General features: G+C 38.8%; 2 pseudogenes; one reads left to right on the top strand and one right to left on the bottom strand.

Moving 5' to 3' along the window:
* Positions 1-4,545: 4,545 nt before the first annotated feature.
* On the bottom strand, positions 4,546-26,469 carry LOC149217745 (OBERON-like protein; annotated as a pseudogene).
* LOC149217746 (protein SPIRAL1-like 1 pseudogene) lies at positions 26,329-26,928 on the top strand (annotated as a pseudogene).
* The last annotated feature ends 13 nt before the right edge of the window (positions 26,929-26,941 follow it).

Below are 26,941 nucleotides of genomic sequence, written 5' to 3' on the forward strand. Positions count from 1 at the left end.
ATTTTACGATCTTTGCTCATTGAAATATCTCACAATAAATAGATTTAAAAGTTTCATCGAGTTTGGAGATTTGGGTAAACTGACAAATCTCCAACACATCAACTTGGAAGGATGTGAGGATTTTAGTTATCTTCCAAATTCCTAGGGGAACTTGTCAAATCTCCAATATCTAAGTTTGTGTAGGTGTAAGAGGTTGAATTTTCTTCCAGATTCCCTTGGGAATTTGTCAAATCTCGAATATCTAGATCTGCTTGAGTGTGAAATTTTGCTTAATCTCATATATTCCCTTGGGAGTTTGTTAAATCTTCAATATCTCTGTCTGTCTTTTTGCAAAAATTAAAGATGCTTCCAAATTCTTTGTGGAATTTGAGAAATCTCCGAGGTCTGTATATCAATGGTTGCGAAACATTGGAGATGCTTCCCAGTTCTTCGAATATGATTTCAACAAATATTCAGGAGATAAATCTGAATGGATGTATAAGTTTGAAGATGCTACCATACACCTTAGGGTGTCTCACAAATCTGTGACATTTCTACTTACAATGGTGTGAACGTTTGTAGATGCTTCCAGATTCTTTCGAGAATTTGACAAATCTCCGATACGTCCACCTGGGTATGTGAAAGAGTTTGAAGAGGATTCCAAACTCCTTAACAAATGTGAATCTCCAACGCATCTATTTAACTCATTGTACAAGTTTGGTAATGCTTCCAGATTTTTTTGGAAATTTGACAAGCCTCCAAGAGATCGATCTAAGAGGGTGCACATGTTTGGAAATGCTTCCAGGTTCCTTTGGAACTTTGACAAGCCTCTAAGCGATAGATTTGAGTGGTTGCACATGTTTGGAAATGCTCACTACAAGAAAAAAGGTCACTAGTGATGGTCGAAAAATGTCACCATAAGCTCATTGGTGAGGGTCAAAAGAGCCTTCGTTACCAAAAACTGAATGTCACCAAAGGTGGGGGTCACCAAAAATATAGGTTTTGTGGTAACATTCAAGGTTCATCACTAATAATGATTTATAATGACGGATAGTGACCGTCACCATTTCATATGAGAAATGATGACAGACCTTAGCCTCTGTCACCAAAAAATTGAACGTCACCAAAGGTGGCATCGCCAAAAGTATAGGTGTTGTGGTGACATTCAAGGTTCATCATGAATAATGATTATAATGATGGATAGTGATCGTCACCATTTCATATGAATAACAATGATTTATTGTGATGGACCTTTCATGTTCGTCGCTATTGATGCATATATATGGCGACGTTCATTGACCATCACCATTTCATATTTTGGTGAGGGTCAAAAAATGTCACCATAAGCTCATTGGTGATGGTCAAAAGAGTCTCCATCACTAAAAATTGAACGTCACTATTGATGCATATATATGGTGGCATTTGTTGACCGTCACCATTTCATATTTTGGTGAAGGTCAAAAAATGTCACCATAAGCTCATGGTGATGGTCAAAAGAGCCTCCATCACCAAAAACTAATAGTTGCCATTCCATATGAATACCAGGGCATGATGGAATCGAACCACCAACCTCCTGCTTGTAAAGCAAATGCTCTTCCATTGAGCTAGCACCCTTTAAAGAATTAGACCTTGAAACTTTATAAATTGTAAATTCTACAACTTTCAATAAATTATAAAACTTTGTAAACTCTTGGAAAATCTTTAACTAAACAAACAAAATAACATTGAAGTTACATGTCCCTACTTAATGGTTATGGAAGTTATGAAAAGTGGGTGGAGGGAAAATTAGTTGAGAAGTGAAACATTGAAGACATTTATAGTGTATAAATGACCTATAATTATCAAACCTAAAATATGCAATTACACTAAAGATAGATTTTTCACCTTGTGAATCATGTAAATTTGTTGTGACAACATAAAAATTTGCCTCTAAAACACTGATTTGTCTGTCAAAAAGAAAAAGCAGTGAGTACATATGATGCAATTATAAATAATGAGCTACATGCTTGAATCCTAATTGGGAGTGCTTCTCGTTATTAATTAATTCAAGATGTTAAAATACAATGATCAATAACAATGATCCTGAAATGTAACCACTAAACATATGTTAAAATTGTAAGCACAAAGTTTGGCTAATATTTGTTACACCAACAAAATATTCAAGGGGCATTCAAACACTTCCAAATCCACACCAAGCACAAGTATCCAAAGATGAAATTGCATGGATACAAACAAATCACTCTCTACCTCTCAATGATAACTATGTCCTCCCACAAACACTTCAACTAGCAAAGGGGTGTCAAGACAAAAACCTCAAAAAAAAAATACACAATACAAAAATACACTGCATTCCCCCTCTACCTTTATAGAATAGATCTAGGGGAATAACAAAAATATCTATAGAGAATAGCACTAGCAATTGCCCCTAAAGGTGCAAAGATACACCGAAGGAGTCAAATATGTCTGCCCATCCCAAGCTTGCAGAGAGACACCTTTGATGTAATTGCGTTGTTTTGTCTCCATGTAGCTAAAAAGAAGTTAAATTCTCTTGAGAAAAAATTGTTGCAAAGTCTTCCATTAGCATCCAAGAGCATCCAAGGTTTGATCCTTCTCTCCCCAAACTATTAGAACGTCCTGTTTGATTTCATGGAAACACAAAAACCTTAAGTTTCCATCAATAATTACAAACATCAATAATTTGAAACAAATGGATACATTAATGTATCCTTATTTAATATTTGAAACAAATGGATACATTAGTGTATCCTTATTTAATATTTTGGAATGATGAATTTATTTTGATTGCAGATTTTTAAAATAATTACACTGCAGTGAGCTCAATTGTTTGACCTCACTGCTATCTATTGGGATATTCCCAGCATTACAATCTAGATAAGGATAACAATTTTGAAATGCCACATATAGCACCTAGGTTAAACAATTGACTTAGTTCAGACAACATAGAGGTTAACTATTTGACCTCACTGGTATTTATTGGGATATTCTAGCATTTACGATATCTGGAAAGGATAGGCATTTTGGAATTCCAATACAACAACTAATTCAAACAATTAACCTCCCTTCTTCTTCTGTCCCTAAAATTTTGTCCATCTAATTTCATAATATTTCTGAAATCTACAATCATGGAGCACATACTAATTGTACACCATTAAATCCAATGTATCATAAAGAAACTGTCCATCCATTTTCATAATATTTCTGAAATCTACAATCATGGAGCACATACTAATTGTACACCATTAAATCCAATGTATCGTAAAGAAACAAACTTGGTTTACTGTGGGCAGTAAGTGCGAATTATTTGAACCAATGACAATAGCATTCAACAACTCTAGTCTCTTCTCTTTGTTTCCTCCTATGGTCTACCAAGCATTCAAATTCAAATTAAACAAAATAACTTAACAAATTAAACATAATAACTTAACATTTCGTTCCAAAGGAAACAACCAAACAATACCTGAAGGAGGTCCTCATATATACAAGTTGGAAGCCATGACATCTTGTAAAATGTAATATTCATGCCTTTTCTCATGTCTCCAGAATTGTTGGGAATTAGAACGTCTTTAATCTCGTCAGAGACCAACTCTTTGAGAAGAATATCGTTTGTCGACAACGTCATGCAAATTGTTGAGCTGATGATAATTAGGTCTTTAAAGTTGTCGGAGCCCAAATATTTGAGAAGAATATTGTTTGTCGACGACGTCATGCAAATTGTTGAGCTGATGATAATTAGGTGTTGGATGAGATTAGGGTATTTGTGCGCCATCCAGAAGGCAACGAAGCCACCGTAGTTGTGCCTCACCACGATCACACTTTGCACCCCAAGATATTCCACCATACTCTTCATGCACTCTGCTTGAAAGAGCTCAATGCGCTCAGAGCTCGTGGTGGTGGAGTTCCCGAAGAATAGGAGGTTCGGGATGAGGAGATCGAAGTGCTTCCCGAGCTCACAAATTTGGGTATCCCATCCCAAGAGGGTGTCTGCTTTGAAACCATGAATAAGAAGGAGAGTTGGTCGTTGATTCCCCAGTACATTATATGAATTTTTGTATCCAAGAGCTTGCTGCATAAAATCTTTAGCATTTATAACAAACCCACAAATGGCATGCATGAATATTTGGAGGGAAGGATGTCACACAAAAGAAAATATCTCCATCCCTGTAAAAGTACAACAAGCTTCAAAAAATCTAAATATCACAGTGAAGTGCAATTTCTTTCAAAATAAAGGTTCTATTTAGCATTTCAGTTCAAAAGGTGGTGTTTTACTACAAGGTTCAACCCACCTTGTCTTATAACCACACAGGCAAGTAGTAGATTCAATTGACATTTCTAAATAATATTTTTATAACTCTTTTGGTTGGGACAAAATGCCTAAGACTTGCTACATGGGTTTATAAGCATGACAAAGCCAAAATGTAAGGAAAAAAATAGAGAATTTAGATGGCATAGTAGGCTTACCAACTGAATATTGTGCATCAAAAGAATTTATATAACAAAAAAAATTTCCATGTGTTGGAGAAACCAAACCTTGAAAGAAATGTTGCATCACACTTTGCAAACTGCAGCCTCATCAACAGCTCTAGTCTTCAAACTTTCCAATAATTCTTTAGACTTCCAAAATAGTTTTTTGCCCTTGGAGTCCTCACTTCCATGAAATATCCTTCGAACACCATCAAAACCCTTCATGAGGGCTTTCCTATCTCAATCAGGGGCAAGCTAAGTCACCTGGTTCGTGTTCATGTTCGAAATCGATAACAATAAAGTTTGAAAAAAAATTGTCTAACCAATATCATTGATAAAATTCGCCATTTAATTCATATATATATATATATATATATATATATATATATATATATATATATATATTAAAATTATATAATTTTACTAATATAATTTTTATAATTATAAAAATAAATTTCAAAATTTTATAATTATAATTGATATAACTTCAAGTTTAATATATATAAATTTAAACTAACTTACAACCTAAAAATACTATTGTACTTTCTATTAATTTATAACCTTAATAAAAAAGTATTTGTATTTTATGTTAATTTATATATTAAATTTATATATCATAGAAGTTGACTTTATTTAATTTAACATGCTCAGCAAAGATACAATACTGCAAATTCGCGGAGAAAAGATAGGGGAGAGATTCCTAATGTTGTGCAGGGATCAGTAATTGATATAGTACTGGTCCCACCAAACCACCATAAATTGAGACTTTTGAAACCAATATTTAAACAAAAATAAATAACATTAAGCAGAAATAAGTATTAATTTATGTCCAAAATTTCCCCATACATTGACTGGGCCCACAACTGTCCATAAATAGTATCTTACTACTTAAAATTGCAAACCATATTGACCCAACTAGAAAACAGCTAAAACCATAAAGGCTTCCAAAATGGTCTATTCCAGAAGTACAAAGTAGCAGTCACTTCAACCCCCACTCATCAGAACTAAAGCTTTGTATCCCAAATAAATATCCCTACCTGCACATAATAAAAGGGAATGTATGTCAGCGATAACTGTTGTGTTGTTCAACAACTAAACACCCTATGTTCAATAAATGACACCCAACCCAATAACATTTAAACCCACTTTGTTCAATAAATGACACCTAGACCCAATAATTGCAATAAATGACACCCAACTCACTCTATTTCTCATTAAAACAGATCAAAGCACATGGATCAACAAATAACCAATTCCCAACCATTAGATCACATCAAATTAAATCCAGACCACACATTCAAAATGAAGCCATTGCAATCCATGTGCATCCATGTCCACCAATTAAATTCAAGTGCCAAAAACTATAAAAGAAGTCCACCCACTATTGAAGTTGCATCTTATGCTTTCAAACTATTCAGCAAACTTGAAGACAACATCACAAAACAGTTGCCAATATATCTAGGTTAGTTATATCAATTACAACTCATTCTTCTTACAGTTCTGTTTTCATTGTTTTCATTTATCAGATTTCTTACATGATATGTCTGGCCATAACTGCTAAAAGGATAGCTGGATGGTTTCACAAACAGCCATTGAAACTCATTCTTCTTACAGTTTTGTTTTCATTGTTTTCATTTATCAGAGTTCTTACATGATCTGTCTAGCCATAACTGCTAAAAGGATAGCTGGATGGTTTCACAAACAGCCATTGAATAAAAAGTAGGTTCTAAATATAGCTATTTAGAAAAGTTAAAACCATTCCTTAAAATAAAAAAAATGAATGCCTTCAACATACTTAATTTTTTCAGTTCAATTTTCTAAAACTTTTTATGACTGATAAGTCCATTCCAAGGCTGATCACAGCTGCAAGTTGTTCCCAACATAGAATTTATGCCCAGCCTTACTGTGATTATGACAGGCATAGCACTCTTCTGGATCATATGACCATATTTTGTTTGAGTTTCCAAACTAATTACTATGTCTGGAATGGTGGCCATGTACTGCAATGGAGAAGTTGCAGTACTGAGACTTTTTTGGCAATGCCAAACATCAAAAAAAATGGAAAATGATATTTGAAACAAAATATATGTGCACATTTCACTTGCTTATGTCTTAGCTAGTTCCTATCCTTACATTAACGAAGCAGTCATGGAAATGCATCCTTATAAGCCCAGCTTGCTATAAGGGAATTCTGAGCAAAAGCCTTGGAAACTGATTGCTGAATAATGCCTTCAACTGCACTGCAACTTCTATCATAGAATCCTACTTGAAGCCCATTAGCAGATATCCATATAAAAGTTGCTAAACTGATGAACAGGGAGGCAATTGAGAGACTACGAAGTAATTTGCAATGAGAGACTACGAAGTAATGCAATTTGATTTCCTGTAACATACATGTTGATAATTTCATGTAATAAAGCAGAAGTATTTTTGCCTTGTATGAAAGCATAATTTACAAATATTCTAATGTTTAAATGCATGCAATAATTTTACAGGATGTTGCATCTATGGCAAAAGGAAGTTATACTGCTCGTACAAGGAGAAGTGGCAAGAGAGTGACAAGGGGTGCGCAGCTGCGATGCACATCGTCTGATGAGGACAGGACAACTGATGTCAATGCCAACAATGCACCAGGGAACATTGTTGAGGATGACCATGTGACAGCAGCTGATGTTAACACACCATTAGCCACATAACCACCATCAACAACAGTCCAAGGAGCAAGCTCAACTAAAAAGATCAGTGCTATAAGAGGATGGACAAAAGAACAAATGTTAGTTGCAATTGACGACATAGAGTTTAATGGATACTCAGTTCGGGCATCTACAAAAAAACATGGTATTCCTCCCTCATCAATACATTATTGGATAAATGGACTGACTCATACAAAACATAGAGGGCCTCTTACAGTTATGACTGAGGAGGAGGAGGCCGAGGTGGTTGAGTGGTGTAAGGAGATGGCCCAATTGGGACATGGGCTAGAGTTGATACAACTCAAATCAATAGTTGCTCAAATCTGTCAAGGGAGGCCAAACCCATTCAAAGATGGGTTTCCTGGTAAATCATGGTGGTTTGGGTTTAAAAAAAGGCATCCAGAACTTGTATTGCATACTGTTGAGGGCCTTGACAGAGACAGAGCATTAAATTTGCACCCTGCAGTTGTGCAAAAGTTCTATGACACACTTTCTAGTGCTTACGATAAACATTCTTATGGAGCAGACCATATATGGAACTGTGATGAAACAAGTTTACAGGCAGGGAGGAATTGTGGCATGCGGGTAATTGCCAAGAGAGGGAGCCGAAATGTGCCAAAGATTTTGCCTAAGAGCAGGGAGTGGATAACTATTTTATGTTGTGTCAATGCAATTGGTACTTCAATCCCAGGATTTTATCTATTCAAAGGTAAAAATCAACTGAAAAACTATATACAGAACTGTGAACCAGGTGCATGCATGGCTGCACATCCCCATGCATGGATGACTAAAGAACTGTTTCTAAGTTGGCTTTTTCACTTTGCTGCATCGGTACCAGGTGGCGTCTCGCCTAATAATAGACACCTATTGATATTAGATGGCCATGGGAGCCACATGGTTGTACAAACAATTGAGGAAGCAAACAATTTAGGCATCGACCTGTTGACATTGCCCACTCATACCACTCACAGACTGCAACCCCTTGATGTTAGTGTGTTTGGCCCTTTCAAGAACTATTTCAAGTCGGAGCGCGCTGCATGGATGGCAAAGAATCCAGGGGTTGAGGTGAAAAGGTTCGAGCTAGCAGAGCTTGCAAGTAAAGCTTTTAAAAGGGCTTTGACACCATCAAATATCAAGGCTGGCTTTAGGAGGACAGGAATATGGCCACTGAACTATGATGCTCTTATGCATGATACTGGTTGTAGCCAAGCGTTTCATGTGGATGGTCAGGAAGAAGGGAATGCCCAAACAGGTGTTGAAGTGCAAGAAGTAGATGACCAAGATGATGTTGTTGCAGCTGGTAATATGATTTCCCTATCTCAAGGACACTTATATGCTGAATATGATGAAACTATATGTGAAACACAATATAACCATGAACAAATTCGCAATAACATGGAGATCGTTCCACCAACTCAAGAACATGAAATTCTTGTCGCTGATATTATTAATGACATTGTTGAACATGCAGTTGACAATGACCAATTGACATTGCCAAGCCAAGTAACCCCACCTTCATGGTTAGCAGAAGCAATGATCAATATGAATGCACATAATGTCTCAGCAACCAATGAAGAAAGCATGAACATGCCCTCACAACCAGCAGAATTGAACAGTGAAATTGTTCATTTTTTTGTGGACAATTGATCAATGGAAGAAGATGAAGGACATAATGAGGCATCAAATGAAGATAATGATATAGTTCAATCAGTTCCAACAGATACTGAAAGGGAAGTACCAAGCAATGACATGCAGGTGGGAGGGGTGGTGAAGACACATGGACGGTTCCTAAAGCTACTAGTAGAGAGAGTATCAATGAAAAAAAAGCAAGGTGCACCGGGTAGTCTTCGTTTGGGTCGAAGCTCACAGTTACTCACCTCAGAGGACTATATAAACCTGTTAGTTGAGTTTGAAAAAAAGAAATTTGAAATGCAAGAATTAAAACAGAAAAAGAAGGATCTAGTCAAGGAGAAGAAGGCAGCAAGGATTGTTGCAGCGCAACGTCGAGCAGATGAAAGGATTGAAAGAGATAAAGCAAGGCAAGTTAAGGACCAACAAAAGCAAATGGCAAGACAGGAAAAGGAAAAACGAAAGGCACAACAAATGCTTGAAAAGGAACAAGGGATGATCAACGATACAAGTATAGCTGATGAAACCAGGATTATTTCAAACTCATTGGACTCCATTGTAGATAATACACCATTATTCCAAGATCTCATAAACATTCAAGTGCCTCAATATCAAACTGAGGGTTTACCCACTTGCCTTGTTCCTACCAGAGTTGGTGTCAATTCTCTGTATGCTCATTACACACCTCCACTTAATGCAGGGGTCAATAGTGCAAATGTGAGGTATGGGTACTCAGTACCTCCATGGTTGGAAGCTGCAAATTGGAATCAATCATATGGCAGCAATCAACCATTTCCTAATCAACCCTTGACTGGTAGGCCAACCTACCTGGCTCAAGAAGGTAACTCGGGGAGTTTTGGCACTCAAGATTCTCAGGGCCATAAAGAATAGGGGTGTCATATGTTTTTGGTTCTAACCACATTATGATGTGGATTTTGGATGGATTGTATCTTTTTCTTGTCACAGAAACATTTTGGCTTACAACCTAGGTTGTTTTATTTCATAATGTGTGCGACATTGTAGCCAAAATCCATTTTAGAAGGAACATCTATAGTCTATTAAATGAATCAGTCATGAGAACTGAGGTATATCTTATATACATTGTATAAAACAACTTTTCAATTTGACTAGCCTTTGTGACCAGTGCTCTTTTTATTAGCAAATCTATCTCTAATCTTATGTCTGCGACTTAAATCAGTTTATTGTAGTTTATATAATATAGAAAAATACAGAAAATATGAAAGTTTGAATGAAAATTATACGTGTACATCAATGTAAATCCAAGATTCCAAACCATTAGAGACAGTTGCTCAAGTTGAACTCTTTGCTTAACTGAATTTATATCCCAAGATGGACTCCTTAACTCATGTTGACCTAGACTAAAATATTCTCTGATGGTTTTATGTAAGAACATTCTGTAGTCATCTCTCTGGTTGATGTTCACAATATTCTAAAACGTGGCTATAGCTGTCCATAGCTTTCAAGTCTATTCCATAGAATCCATGTATGCTAAGCTCTGACACCAAATACTTGGAAGATATGTCAAATATATTCACAGCCAATATTAATAATGCAAGTTGGTTGTTCCATCAGCAAAGATAGAGTATTTTGGCCTTATAGAAACATTAGGGATAACATGTAGCTCAATAGACAATTGAATCAAAACAACACCGTAAGATAATCAGTGGCAGGGTCATCAGGCTCTATCCAAAATTCCAAGTCTGGATAGGATATCTAGTCAGCTCATAGAAAAAGGATGAATTGGAGAAGAAACTTACTGAAATATAATTCAAATCAACAGCCAATTTTAAGAAATTGGTGAGGTTTCGAGGAAAATCCAGGACCATTATCTGGTAACTCAACAGAAGTAAAGATCCTTCAGGAAGATCTTGACCAAAGGAAAGTTCTTCATATGCCAAAGCTTGAATAAACTGTGTTGGATTAACAAAGACAAATGCTCTTTCTTGGTTAAGGACTGTTACATCCAAGCATTGCTCAGGGGCTACCAGTGAAGAAAAAGATTCCTTCTGGACCAGATTTTGGAAAAAGGGGATTTGATCAGAGATAGCACATTTATTGGATTAGGCTGATTAGGCTGAGACTTTGAGAGGACAAAGTGATTTCCCAAGAAGATGGACAGGTTAAGGAGCCACAGGGCAAACATCTATTGGAGCTATGCAGTCAAGGATAGCTGACTGGTCCCCAGGAGAACAATGGAAACCTCCTTAGAAGAAATCTACAGCTTGAACTTTGATGCAATTGCAAAAGGAAATCTAGAAAAGGTTGTCATTGAAGGGGTATAAGAGACAGTAATGTACAATGGGTGTAAGGAAAAAATAGTAAGGAGGGAATCCATCTTATCAATTGGCTAGCACTATCTATCCCCAAACACCTTGGAGGATGGGGATTTAAAAACCTATCATGTTTTGCAAAATCTTTATCTCTAAAAAACATGTGGAGAGCCCTGTTCGGTGGGGGTCTATGGAGTCAGATTATAAAAGGAAAGTAATTAAATCACAAGTCTATAGTGGACTAGATCAAAGGATATGCAAAAAATCTGGTCAAAGGAGGCTCCATTGTCTGGAAAGATCTCACTACATCTTTTCCCATTCTCTTTAACTAGCTCGCTTGGAAAGTTGGGGATGACAAACAAAGAGTCCTGGGTAAGGACCCTTTCATTGGAGAAGGTCGCGCCTACAAGTTTTCTCTAGAATTAATTAACTATGTTAATCCCAAAGGAATTGTCCATTTACATAATATCAAAACAAGTGGCTCCTCTTTGTCCTCCGGAAACTACTAGCTAACCTCATTAGAGTTGGGAATGGAAGGAATCCCAGCAGAGGAATGGAAGAATTTTATATTAGAGATAAACCTAAATGGAATTAGAGTAAACAATTCTAAGGACCATTTGATTTGGAGCTGGGATACATCCTTTGGAGAGGTAAAACCCCGATTGACATATCAAGCAATTCTATATTCAAAGGTGGAGCCAAATCACAAATGGTGGAACTATTGTATTTGGAAATGGCCCATCCTAGCCAAATTAAAATGCTTCACCTAGCTAGCCCTACACAATAATATATTAACCTAGGAGAATCTACAAAAAAGAGATTTTGTAGGTCCTAATAGTTGTAACCTGTGTAGACAACAACAAGAAACAGTGGATCATAGATTTACACAATGTTATGCTGCACAAGGAATCTGGACCACACTTTTACAGGATTTGGGCATCCACACAATTCAAAGATGGGATTCTTTTGAGGAATCTCTTATTTTCTAAAACAAGCGCTATAAAAGACACATTAACCATCACTCTGAAAGACATTAAAAGTGAACACCATTGCTACACATTTATCCATAAATCAACCATTCTTCATGATCCCCTGAAAATTGAACAATCACTAAAAACTGAACACCATTGCTACACATGTATCCATAAAGCAACCATTCTTCATGATCCCCTTCAACCTGATGTACAACCTAAAACAATCACCATGAAAGACCCCAAAAATTGAACACCATACCTGCACATTTATCCATAGATCAACCATTCTTCGTGAACTTCTTCAACCTAACCTACAACCTAAAAAACATTACCATGAAAGACACTAAAAATTGAACCACCATAGCTACATATTTATCCATAAATCAACCATTTATCATGATCCTTGTAACCTAAAAACAATTGCCATGAAAGACACTAAAAAATTGTTGCACATTTATCCATAAATCAACCATTCTTCATGAACTTCTTCAACTTGACCTACAACCTAAAAACAATTAGCATAAATGACTAAAAATTGAACATCATTGCTGCACATTTATTCACAAATCAGCCATTCTCCATGATCTTCTTTAGACTGACCTACAACCTAAAAACAATCACCATGAAAGACACCAATGCTAGGCATTTATGTATAAATCAACCATTCTTCATGATCCTATTTAAACTGGCCTAAAACCTTAGATTATTAACTGCAATAAAGCATTTTCATAAAAATAATAAATTAGAGGCATGCAAGAAACCAAAACTCTGCATTTATCCACAAACCAGCAGTTTTTCATTATCCCCTAAAAAGTTATATACAACCCTTATAAGATTTTAAGGCTGTAGGAAATACAATCGTCCATTATCCCAAACCGTTACAAAATTGTTGTAGGAAATACAGTCATCCATAATCCCAAGCAGTTACAACTCATTTTATTTCCCTTCTCTGCACCAAAAGGATAAATTCCAGCTCTACACTGCAAAGATTCAGCAAAACCCACATTGCAGAGACTTGTTCTTTCTATAACTCTAAGGATTTCATATGTAGAGAGATATAAAAGAGGACAAATTTGATTTAAAGATATAATAAAAGAAAACAAATTGGATATACACTAATTTCAGCACCTGCAAAGAATAGCAGGCTATTATGAATGGGTTTGTGGCTTTGGCTGTAGGACTTTGAGCCTGCTGAGGCCATTGAAATAAGATTTTTCCTTGGATGCAAGGCTAGTTAGCCCATCAAGTTGCATTGGTATGTAGGCCTCTTCTTCTGCTTTTCTGTTTTGAATGGACATGGGGGTTGAATGGGAAGCAGCATGCAGTTGTAATGAATGCACAGAGAGCTTGTGATAGGCAGCATGGTGGAGGGCTTGAGAGTAATGTTAGTAAGATAGTTTAGTTGAAGGTATAGGACTTGAATATCTGCCGAGACAAGCCTGTTGGTGAATTCTTCAAGAACTGCCCCTGTAAAAAGGTTATTGTTGAGGTACAGACTCTGGACGTAGGGTTTCGAGGGTTTGTTTGGGGTCATTGCTGCGATGTTCCATTTTCCCTTTGTCTTTTTGCTTAGGGCCGGTTGTTGGGCGAAGCCCTCCGCCGAAGAAACTGGATGTTCCAAGTGAAACCTAACAACAAAAATTTCACAAATACCAGCATGAAAAGCCACAAACAACATCAAAATATCCACAAAAAAGGGATGAAAGATCCCTGTAACCCTAAACCCTCAAAACCTGCCATAGAAAGTTTACAAAAATTCCAAATAGGGTTGTTTGTGTTGAAACACACAGAGAAATTGCTGGTAGGATTAAAATCCTACCAGATAGAGGCCATGGATGGTCGCCGACCTTCTCCGGAGCTCACCACACCTTCGCCAGACCTTCTCCACACCTGCAACGAGAAGAAATAAGCCATTAGACAACAGAAAACAACCAAAAAAACCAGCACAGAACAACAAAACCTGCAATTACCTCTTAAAAAAAACCTTCGACCTTGAACTCGGTAAAACTGCAACCGGCTCCTCCCCAAACAACAAAAACTGCGAATAAGACCACCACCAAAGAAACCCTAAACAACTAGCGGTCCAGAACGACCAACAAATCCAGGCGGAAAACCACAAGAAAGCCAGAAGTGATGTTCCAACCATAAACCCTAAACCTTGAACAAACATGGACATCAGCACCTGCATACTAGACGAAGCGCGCAGGTTTTGGGGCCGTCCCGCGCCATATTCGGCGGAGGGCTTCACCCAACAAACGGCCCCGAGCAGAAAGACAAAGGGAAAATGGAACATCGCAGCAATGACCCCAAACAAACCTTGGAAACGGTGCGGAAAGTAAACCTAAGTACATGACACGATGCCCAACATGTGGACCTCCACGGTGGACAGGTGTCGTACGGTCTTCACGAGCGTTCACGTGGCGGCAGGCGACGTGGCGGGGAGGGTGCACAGGTAATGCCGTCCCTCCCCTACAATACTGTAAATTCGCGGTTGTGAGCATGGGCATGGTCAGAGGCACCCAATATGCAAGCGCGTAATGAGCAAGTCAACCCGGTTGGCCAGAGAAGATGACACTCTTTGATGACCCTGTGGGTTTTGGTGAGCCATACCGTGTGAAAACCTTAAAATCTGTAAAACCGAATGATTTTAAAACCGAATTTAATGGGCGAATTTGAACAAATTTGTTCGTCCTTTCTTGAAATTCGGCCAATTTCAAATTTAATCATAGAATGTAGGAGAATGCGGTGACTATGGGGGCAAGTGTTGAAACACATCCTTCACCCATCTTTCATCCTCTACACATTGTATCCAAGAGCCTGCTGCATAAAATCCTTAACATTTATAATAAACCCACAAATGGCATGCATGAATATTTGGAGGGAAAGATGTCACACAAAAGAAAATATCCCATCCCTGTGAAGTGCAATTTCTTTCAAAATAAAGGTTCTATTTCGCATTTCAATTCAAAAAGTGGTGTTTTACTACAAGGTTCAGCCCACTTCGTCTTATAACCACACAGGCAAGTAGTAGATTCAATTAACATTTCTAAACAATATTTTTATAACTCTTTTGGTTGGGCCAATATGCCTAAGACTTGCTACATGGGTTTATAAGCATGACAAAGCCAAAATGTAAGGAAAGAAAATAGAGAATTTAGATGGCATAGTAAGATTACCAACTGAATATTGTGCATCAAAAGAATTTATATAACAAAAAAAATTGCCATCAAGGGGCCAAGTATCATTTTCTTGATGGAAGGGCCGAGCTGAAGGTTGGGGAGGCAGATCTGGAGATTGTTTCTAGTTCCCCAGCATCAAATTCAAGAAGGACGAAATTATAGCCTATAGCAGAGGTCTTATTTAGCCAATAAGAAGGAGGCCGAGTCTCTTATTCATTGGCACGATTTTCTGTATGGTTTGTTGATTGCATAACCACTACTATGGGGTCGAGTTCACTCAGTGAAAGGGCGAGATATCAGTCCAGTGTGGAGGCTGCATTCTATTTGGTGTGGGGCTGTGATTTAATGCATAGTAGTGAAGCAAAATACTTGTTAATACCCCTGCTATGTGAGTTACATCAAAGGGAAACCTTTCCATTCTATCTGTTGTGTGTGTTGCCACTTTTTTAAAGAAGGGTTTGGCATACAAACTGAGCACTATTTTCAGAACGTTCCTCATTCCATTGACTGAATATATTGAAGAGAAGGGGTTGTGCTTGATTGCTGGCTATCACATTTTGGAAAAGTTTAACCTCCATTGGCCTCTGTTTTGTCTTTGTGCGTGGGTGTGAAAGACAAACTAAATATCCATGAGTTTATTGTGGTTGTTAGCATGTTCATGGGCCAAGTTCTTCCTTTGTTTTCAGCTGAGTAAATCCACCCTTGTTGATCGTGGATTTTCTCCTTAAGATTGGGTGGGTCCTGTGCATTGTGGCAGAGGTTTGGGTTGCAGATAGTGAGTTCGAGAGGTACATGTAGAAGGGACATTATTATCAGATCATGGACAATGTTTCAGTGAAGCTTAGGCATCAAGTTTTTGGGGTTATATAGCTACTAATAAGTGGGGACGAGTTGTTTATGGAAGCACCAAGCATGTGGCCATTTGGGAAGCTATGCTATCAATGTATTAAGGTTGGATCAACATTCTTGTATGACTGATATTTCACTGATATATTCTGAAAAACAAGTTGAGGTTCTTTGTTGTATTCTCATCATATATTTTCTCTTATAGAAAATTAATATGGTGGACGTGTACGCTTCAATTTGCTTTAATATCTTTTTTTTTCTCGCTAAAATACTAATCTATTATATACAGAACAAAAATACAGTACAGTCACAGAGATGCATCCTCACAGGCCTGATTTTGGCACTCTGGTCTGTTTGAGATCAAAATGGGCTACCTTCGCAGAGGTGCCAAGACTAGTTAAGACCTTCCATAGCGGGGTTCCTTGATCTTCAAAAAACATTATCCATATCAAACTAGAAAGCCCACGCAGGGGTAGCAAAATACCAGCAACATTATCCCACGCAGGGGCTTCAAAAACCTTGACACTAACAAGCATTAAAAACTGATAATATGAACCGAACGCCGAATCAAAACCTGAGAGTCGCTGAGGCTGGTGAATCTGCGCGGGAGACCAGCTACTCCTCCGGTTCCTCTTCGACGATCGGGAACCATCCGAATCGTCCAATTTGCTCCGCAGAAGGGAAGGGGTCAAGGTTGGTGTCGACCTGCTTGGACGTAGATGCCTCCTGAGGCTGAGGAAGGTTGGGGGCCTGATCCGCTTCCTTCCCAGGTGAGGCCTGGACCATATCCGCTTCCTTCCCAGGCGAGGCCTGGACCAATTCTGGCCTTTCGCCCTGTTGCATCCCTTGGTCGCGGTGCTCAACATTGACGGATTGTGCCTCCTCCAGAAATAGTACTGAGACATGGGCATTGATATGGGGTCTGTCCATCGAGCTATTGAAGGCAAAAATGGCTGAGCCAAATGCTGGTGAAGGAACTGAGTCCGGGTCTGAGCTGTAAGAGTCCAAGAATTGTCTGGATTGGATAGGATGAGCTGCAGGAAAGCTATGGCAGCGGCAACGACAACAGTAGGACTGAGGACCTTCAGCAGGCGTCCGAGAGGAGCCACCTCGTGTAGTGCCTCGTCGGCTGAGCATTCGCTCTCGAGGCCGGACCATTGTTGCCGGAACGCTGAGGCTACAGAGCGGAACGGGGTGGGGAGGCGGAAATGGCAGAGAGGCGAGCAGGTGGCTAGAAATGAAACAGAGGCGAAATACACACAAAGGCCTTTCAGTCCCGAAATTGCATACGGTAAACAATGGAGCAGTGGATAATGTCTCCCGGAGGGCCGGAGACCATGCAAACACCTGAGCGAAAAATGCCGAACGCCAAGCATGAAGCAGCTTGTGCTGACCCCCCTCATCGCCTTTTCTAAACCCTGCAACCAAATCTCGATCCTCGAACGCCATAACTGCTCTCTGCTATCGGACCAGCAGCTTGAATGCGGCAATGAATGCCGACCTGCGGTGAGCCTAGCCATATATCCCATGGCGGCGAACTGACAGAGGAGAATGTCCTTACACCTGAGGCAGCACATGCCTGGCATGTGTCTCCTCGTTTTCTGCTGCCGTGTCACCCGCATCCGGGGCAATTTGCTTTAATATCAGTCATATTAGTGTTTTGTGTTATTTTTCTGAGTCTTACATATTGTTCTATTCACTGGAATGAAGTTTGGTTCATGTTTATGTAACTGCAAATTGATTGCAAGTTAAAAAGGACACCTACATCAATTTACTCACTAAGTGTTGACAAAATAGTTCATTAAAAGACTCATTGAAACTCAGTAAAAACTCATAAATTTTAAGTGCAAATTGGGAAAATTTCAGCTGGGAACATTATAGTGGTATCAGAGCATCTTGGCTAGCTATGGGCCTAAAGACAAGTGAACCAGAGGAAGAAATCGAAGGTATCATGGAAAATATGGAGGGTCTCATAGCAGCTAGATGGCAGCAAAGGAAAACACATGAATTGATGGAGTGGTATGCTAGAACTACCCTAGAAGTGGAAAAATTCATGGTTGGAAAAATTCATGGTAGCATGGCTATTAGCAAGGAAAGAAGAGAGAAATTGCAAGCCCCAAACCCGAGACCTTGAAGAGGAAAAGGCAGTTGAGGATCCTAGCAGAACTGAAGATTTAATGCATTCAGTTGAAGAGACAGACTTGAATGCAGCTGATTCCGTACTAGTAGGGAATTCAGATGCAGTTGAAGCTCTCAAAGGCACATCTAAAGGGAGCAAGGACACAGTGGATAGTGATTCTGGAGGAAGATACACCCAAAGGGATTTCCACTTGAATGATCAAAGCTTTCCTAAGGCAACAAGGCATGGGTTTTATCCTAATGAAAGGGTTATTTCGCAAAACAAGCAAGTTGGGCTACCAGAGGTTAATAACTTGCCATCTGGAGAACTGATTGTTATCAAGGTACTTGCATCCAATAGCATTTTGAGTATGACAGACAAGGAAACTAGTACTACTTCCAGAGTAATAGAACGTACCCCTAAGTCATGCAGTGAAGAATGCAGAAAGAACAAAACAATTTTAATGTCTAATTTTGTGGGAGGTGATAGAACTCGACTTATCATGGATCATGGCTTTTTATCTACAAATGAACACTTCTATCGAATACAATAGAAGGGAGGCAGAAAAGAAGTTGGACAGCCACTGTGTTTGATCGAGGCAAAAATAGGGATGTTGGCATTATATGGGAACTTTACAAATCAGTGTTTGGTGAAACCAAAGATGGTGTGAATGAAACTAATGGGGAGTTTCTCATGATTGTCTCTAATGATAAAGAGAGGGATCGCCACTGTGTTTGATCGAAGCAAAAATAAGGATGTTGGCATTATATGGGAACTTTACAAATCAGTCTTTGGTGAAACCAAAGATGGTGTGAATGAAACTAATGGAGAGTTTCTCATGATTGTCTCTAATGCTAAAGAGAGGGATCGATCTGGTATATCTCCTGCCTTTGCTCTGAGTACAAAATCAAGGGGAAAATGATTTTCAAAAATAATACGTAAAGCAGCTAAGGGTTTGGAGATGGATGTTCCCTTGGGATCCAAATGTCATGTTAATTCTGACATGGTTAAACCTATTTTAAAAAGGGATAAAGAAAAGGATTATCCACAATTGAATCCACCTGTTTTGTTAAGCCTTAACGTTGAGCTCATTCCATTTACTAATCTGAATTGTGCTACTAAAACACTATATCAATTTGAAAATCATTCAAGGCAGGCAATAGAACATTGTGTAACAAATCACCATGGAAGATGTAACACTACTATCCATCAACTATTTTATCCAGAGAAACCCTCGTTTAAAACTATGTCGCCCGAATGCACCAGTGAGGTACAATTCTATAATGGACAAATTGTAGTGTTTACTGTTAATAATCAGAAAGATTCCTTGGTAGTTGACCATGCTCCAATATACCGTGGGCTGCCCCCATTTATGCCTTTCCATACTTTGGTATCTGAGATGGACCATGATGAAAATTTCTTTGACATTGTCTCCTCATCGAGATTAGAAATAGATTCTGGTAAAATGCGCCTTCCTATAGGGTGTAATGGGGAACAGATTGCAGACCATATTCCTTATTCAATGTGGTTATATTCAAAGACATACAAACTTGCGGATGAAGAAGGGCCAGTATTGCGGCACAATGATATACCAGGTTTCAAAATCGCTCCCCTTCCATTCATGCTGGATGGGAGATTAATCTCAGCAATAAGCTACTTTCGGTTTGGTTCTATTGCCAGTGCTAGAACAATGTGGCCAAGCACAAAAGAAGGACAAACGAGGCAACATAATGATATTTTTGTCCCTTTTATGTACAGAGTTGAAGATGAGGCAGCAAAGAATGAAATGCAAGGGGCCATTATTCATTAATATGGACTAACAGTTAGCTGGGGCAAAGTCGTTGCACTCCCTTCTCAAGTTCTCCTAGCACCATCCCCAGATCAAATGGCTGACAGGAGGAAAGAAAGTATTATACTTATCAAGGTTTACTTTGTTATGGATGGGATTCAATTACATTCTACCACCCTTGGAAGCAGAACAATAAGGATTAAGGAACCCCTTCCTGGGTTGTCTGACTTAAAAGGTGTTATGGTGCCATACTACAAGGGGAATGTTCTTTTCTCATTGAAGAAACTTTTGCTGGAAAATGGAGATGGTGTCTCCATTCTTTTCGATTTGCCAGGAATCTACACAGGTGAATGGAAGGACTTCCTAGGATAAGCAAGTTGTGAGACCTGAATGGAAGGACTTCCTAGGACGAGCAAGTTGTGAGACAGAGGGTGATGTCTTAGAACAAAAAGATAAAGTGCAAAAGCCTTTGCACTGAGCATTTAATAAAGGGCAGGTTCTGAGCAAGACAGTCAGAGGTCTGATGTACTACTAGGAAGCTATAGAACTCCAGTCATTTTTGGATATGGTAAAGGATGAAGAAATTTTTGAAGGCTACAAGGTACAAAGGTCTATTCAGGATGAGCACAAAAATAATCAGAGATCAGTATGGGCACAATTGCAAACAATGGAAGACCTTAAATTCACATATATTGTATCATGTAAATTGTATGGTACACATAAGAGATCTTCTAATGATCGGGTGAAGAACATCTTGGGCCTTATGTTGACATACCCATCTCCATGGATTGCTTACGTTGATGAAGAAAAAGATAGAGAGAAAGATAAGTCCCCAAGGTTTTATTACTCAGTCCTTGTTAAGGTTGTGGATCAGCTGGACCAGAAAATATATCGCATCAAACTTTCGGGACATGCTATCCTTGGTGAAGGGAAGCTGGAAAATCAAAACTCTGCTATTATTTTTACTCATAGTGAAGATCTGCAAATAATTGACATGAATCAAAACAACTATCTTGAAGGAGATTTTAAGATGAGAAATCTGTTGCGGAAATATTTTGGACACCATGGGGTGCAACCCCCAACAATTCCTCATCTGAGAATGCACATCTCTATGAGCAGCAAGACAACATTGGCTCGAATTATATCAAATCAAGAGGCTAGTAATGTCACCATTTGGCAGTGGCTGCTAGCAAACCCACCTAAGGTACGATTTCACCATGGGCATCTGGATCACTTATCTCATATCACAAGAGGAGGTGTAAGCAAAGCATCAAAGGTGACCAATTTGAGTGAGGATATTTTTGCTGGTCTTAATCCAACCCTATGCCAAGGAAATGTAATTAATCATGAATACATCCAAGTTGGTAGAGGTTGTGGTGTAGGACTTGATCAAACTTCTCTCCTTGAGGCAAAGATAGCTAGTGGAAATGGTAAATAGACATTTAGTTGGTATATCTATAGCTTGGGACATCGCTTTGACTTTTTCCAAATGAGATCATGCTACTGTACCACTGTGGGAATTTACTTTAGTACTCTGGTAACTGTGCTTACAGTATATGTGTCCCTATATGGCCATTTATATTTGGTTCTCAATGGACATGAAAAACAAGTAGGCAGACAAGCAAACATACTACATGATATGGTTCTGAAAGCAACCCCTGCTACACAGTCCCTTATACAACTTGGAATGTTAATGGCTTTGCCTATGGAACTGGAGGTTTTCTTAAAACAGAGATTCTACAATGATTTTGTAGTCATGCAGCCACAATTGGCTCCTGTATTCTTTACTTTCTCTCTGGGGACAAAGACTCATTACTGTGGCAGTATGATTCATTTTCATGGGTCACAAGAGAGTACATTACTTGAAAGAGCAACAAGCTACAATGCTTCTATCTCTGCTGGTGTAGATATGCAAATTTTGGGTCATATGTCACAGGGGTTCTCTAGACTTATTTGGGACCTTGGACTATAGGATGGATTGCTTGGGACAAGCAATATTAGGCGGGGAGGACTGTCATGTTCCCAAATTTTGTGAGTGAAAATTCACTAAGGAGTTTTGCCAATTTTGGAAATATTATTTTGTGAGAGAAGGAGAAACTATTATTTTAATGGGATGGTGGAAAAATAATATTTTATTGAGGAGGAAGACAAATCCTTATTTTAATAAAATGGTGGAAAATTAATATTTTATTGGAGAAGGGAGGATAATTATTATTTTATCAGAATGACAGAAAATTATTATTTTATTCAAATGGCGGAAAAAGTGGAGAATGGGCCCCACGAATAAAATAATAGGGAAAAGGGAGAATCTAAAAGCTAGAAGGAGGCTCAATGGAGAATTATAAATAAAGGAGGGACTCAATTTCAATTCATTCGATTCTATCTATTTCATTGATAAGTGAAGGGAGCTCAAGCGAGTTTAAGAGTTTCAAGTGAAACTCAAGCTAATTTCGGTGGACTTCGAGTGCCACCCTAGTTAGCTAATTGGGGAAGATTATATCAGATCTTCCATTGGTGCTCAATTGGTTTAGTTGTTTGATTCAATATTGAAGATCTGATCATAAATTGTTGCAGGGAATTGTTGACATCAAAGTCTTGTATTCACAGGTCTATTCTCCTACATCAAGGGACCGAGTATCATTGTCTTGCTAGAAGGGTCGAGCTCAAGGTTGGAGAGGCATATCTGGAGATTGTTTCTAGTTCCCAAGCATAAAATTCAAGAAGGATGAAATTATAGCCTATAGCAGAGGTCTTATTTTGCTAATAAGAAGGAGGTCGATTCTCTTATTCATTAGCACGGTTTTCTGTATGGTTTGTTGATTGCATAGCCACTATTGTGGGGTCGAGTTCACTCAGTGAAAGGGCGAGATATCAGTCCAGTGTGGAGGTTGTGTTCTATTTGGTGTGGGGCTATGATTTAATGCATAATAGTGAACCAAAATACTTGTTAATACCCCTGCCGTGTATGTTACATCAAAGGGACACATTTCCCTTCTATCTGTTGTGTGTGTTGCCTCTTTTTTGAAGAAGGGTTTGGGCATATAAACTGAGCACTATTTGCTGAACGTTCCTCATTCCATTGACTGAATATATTGAAGAGAAGTGGTTGTGCTTGATTGCTGGCTGTAGCACGCATTTTGGACAAGTTTAACCTCCATTGGCCTCTCTTTTGTCTTTGTGCGTGGGTGTGAAGACAAACTGAATATCAGTGAGTTTATTGTGGTTGTTAGCATGTTCATGGGCCAAGTTCTTCCTTTGTTTTCAGCTGAGTAAATCCACCCTTGTTGACCGTGGATTTTCTCCTTAAGATTGGGTAGGTCCTGTGCATTGTGGCAGCATTTTGGGTTGCAGAGAATGAGTTCCAGAGGTGCATGTAGAAGGGACATTATTATCAGATCATGGACAACGTTTCAGTGAAGCCTAGGCATCAAGTTTTTGGGGTTATATAGCTGCTGATAAGTGGGGACGAGTTGTTTATGGAAGCACCGAGCACGTGGCCATTTGGGAAGCTATGCTATCAATGTATTAAGGTTGGATCAACATTCTTGTATGACTGATATTTCACTGATATATTATGAAAAACAAGTCCAGTTTCTTTGTTGTGTTCTCATCATGTATTTTCCCTTATAGAAAATTAATATGGTGGCTGTGTACCCTTCAATTTGCTTTAATATCAGTCATAATAGTGTTTTGTGTTATTTTTCTGAGTCTTACATACTGTTCTATTCACTGGAATGAAGTCTGGTTCATGTTTATGTAACTGCAAATTGATTGCAAGTTAAAAAGGACACCTACATCAATTTACTCACTAAGTGTTGACAAAATAGTTCACTAAAAGACTCATTGAAACTCAGTAAAAACTCAAAAATTTTAAATGCAAATTGGGAAAATTTCAGTTGGGAACATTACAGCTTTCCTATCCCAATCAGGGGCACAGTGCTGAAACACATCCTTCACCCACCCTAATAGTTCTGATGTCCTCTTACAGGCCCTACACCTGAAAAGCATTTTAGAGGACCCTGTACCACGCTCCCATATCCAGAACAGTCAATAAGTCAACATATAACATCCTGATATGCATATTAAAAGGAATCAACACTTATTTTAAACGACTAAATATATCACAGCAAGGAGGCATATTGACAGTATTAGAATTTATTAACATGCTGGCTGTACCGGAATTTGTTTAAATCCTCATCTAGCTATAATAAAGCTGGTATCCTACTTGAACAATTTAGTTGAAGCTGCCAGGCTGCAATGTAAAGAGGATCATTCAACTGTAGAGAGCATATTACCATGGTGTTCTTTTTCGGTGAACCCATGTTTGGCAACTGTTCTAGTGAAAATGAAAATAAAGAAGATAATGATTTCTGACAATGTCACCAGAGCTCTAGGATTCTATCTTGATGGTCCTATGATAATTGAGCTGAAATTCGGCCATCTATCAGGAAAAGCATTTTCTGTGGATTTCTTGCGGTCTATCAAAGTTTCAGTGAAGCAGAGCTTGAATCAGGTTCAACAGGCTGAAGCCGAAATGCAAAAGGTGATGGATGGACTAAATGATGAAAGATTAAGGAATGATATTGGAAAATGCTGCCCTTCTAAAATTTATCAGTATGGGCCTCAGGTCTTGGTGCCAGAATTGGTGAAGGAATTTTTCTATAATTGTTCTACAAGTGAAAATAGGGCTGATCATACGGGGAAGGCTGCAGATTCAGACAACATCCTGGTTGGCCTTCTGACATATTTAGGATCTCGCCTGAAGCACCTGAGAAAATGGTGTGTCACTTGTAGGAAGGACCTTCCACCACTCTCTCAGTTGTGGTACTGTGATGCAGAATTATGCCTGTATAGGTTTGAAGAGGTGGGTATCGGAGTATCAGTACTGCAAGAACTGCAGAATCCAGAGTTGATTGAGTTTGAGCTAAACCTTGTTGCAAACGCAACGACAAGCCACCGTGATGTTTTTGAACCGTATCCAACCTTTTTTCTAAGAACACGGGAAGTTAGGAAGCGCTCTGGATTTTTCGGCAACTATACATCTAGTGGAAGCTTAGGAAGTCTAGAAGCAAGCAATTCAACAGACGTTAGAACCCCACAGGGAATTGACAATCCAGGGAAGGGGCACGTGGATAATAAAAGTTTGCAACTCTTGCACTCCTTAATACAATCATTTCCCTCAGTTGAAGAGATGCAAAAATGTACCGGTGATCTTGAATTAATGTTAAAGCTTGGTGCATCCTAACTTAATTACAATGGGAATAAGCTCTGAAAAGAAGATTCTGCTGAAAACTTAAAATAAGATTGAGACTAAATACCATGGAATTTAAGAAACTCGTAATGCATAATTTTTAGTCCCAATTGGATATATTTCATATCCACCAGGTCAATGATTACAAGACACTAAGCTTAACTCTCTTCTCCAAAACCAACTTAACAAAAACAAGAAATAAAACTAAGTAGAAAACCTACAGGATTTGCAAACTCTTATCTCCTCCCCAAAAAATGGTTAAAAGACTAGTACCTATGCTTATTTGTCTAACACAGATTACACAATCTGTGTGTGTCCTTCCCCAAAAAATGGTTAAAAGACTAGTACCTATGCTTATTTGTCTAACACAGATTACACAATCTGTGTGTGTCCAGTGGGAACAAGTATCACAACCCACCCATCGACGAGTATTCACTTCAAAGTCAAATTTGCTACAAATAACGCACATGCAAAGGCTACAGAATCCGTTCTTGGTGCGACAAATTTCACAACTACAATCATCCGCAGGAAGTTGACTCTGACATGTTATATTTCTACATCATTTGTAGGAAAATATCTCAATGAGGACCGTTTGAGTGACACTGATATCTGGATGCAAAAAGGCTTGAATCCCTGTTTTTATAGCAACAAATACTTCTAGCTGAACTATGTGCCCTGGACATTGACATAGGTGTAAGATCACTCCTGCCTTACACAAGCTTTTGCAAAAGGGAAAATTCTTCCCTGTGTTGAAGACCTCTTGTGCCTTCAAGGATCACCCAAAGCTCCGCTTCCAGATCTTCTAGAAATTCCTTTGGTTGTTCACACATTCTATCTGCAATTACATCAAGCCCTCCCCCTGCTACATCTTGAAGCAAGATCCGATCTGAATTGGCTACTCTATGTCCCATTGTCTTCGCTGGCCATTCACTTTCTTCCAATGTTTCTTTCTACCTCTCCATTTCCTTCTTTCTACCTCCTCCCATATTCCTTTGCACGACTCACATCTCTCGAGTCTATAACAATAGGAATAGGGACAAAACCTCAAGTTTCATATTTGGCATTTTGTATTTGTATTTTAGTTGCATAGGTGCCATTTTTTAATTTCTTGGATCTCAAACAGTGAGACAGTTTTCAGTTGGTCATGGGGCGTGGTGTGAGCAGTGGAGGGGGGCATAATTCTCTGGGGTATTTGTTTGGTTCAGATGCGCCACCACCCACAAAGCCTGCTGAGAAAATAGAGCCCGCCCCACAGGTGGTGGTGGCTCCCAATGTGGCTCAACCTCCTCCTCCTGTTGTTGCACAGCCTGAAGGACAGGTGAGCAGAAAAATGAACAATTATCACAGGGTTGATGGGCAGAACAATGATAATTTCGTTACTGACCGACCCTCTACAAAGGTGCATTCTGCACCAGGAGGTGGATCTTCACTTGGGTACCTCTTTGGAGGTCAGAAATGAACACCCAAGTGGAGAAACGAAGGACCCACATGCAGATCTGGATCTCACTAGGCCCTCGTAGGTATGTTGATCCACAAGCTTCATATGATGCAAGGGAAAGAGAGGTTCGTAGGCTAGGAGTCCTAGATTGTTGCCGAGGTGGAGGGGTTTTCTGTTTTTGTTGTTGAAAGGATGCTCCAGAGGAGGTCCCATGAAATCAACGACCCCACCTAACAAAAAACCTAAAGAAAATGAAAGAAATGAAGAAAAA

This window comes from Pinus tabuliformis, chromosome 1_1 (assembly GCF_031772625.1).
Source record: "Pinus tabuliformis cultivar Carrire ecotype Pingquan chromosome 1_1, CPIR1, whole genome shotgun sequence".
In the NCBI taxonomy this organism is placed as follows: domain Eukaryota; kingdom Viridiplantae; phylum Streptophyta; class Pinopsida; order Pinales; family Pinaceae; genus Pinus; species Pinus tabuliformis.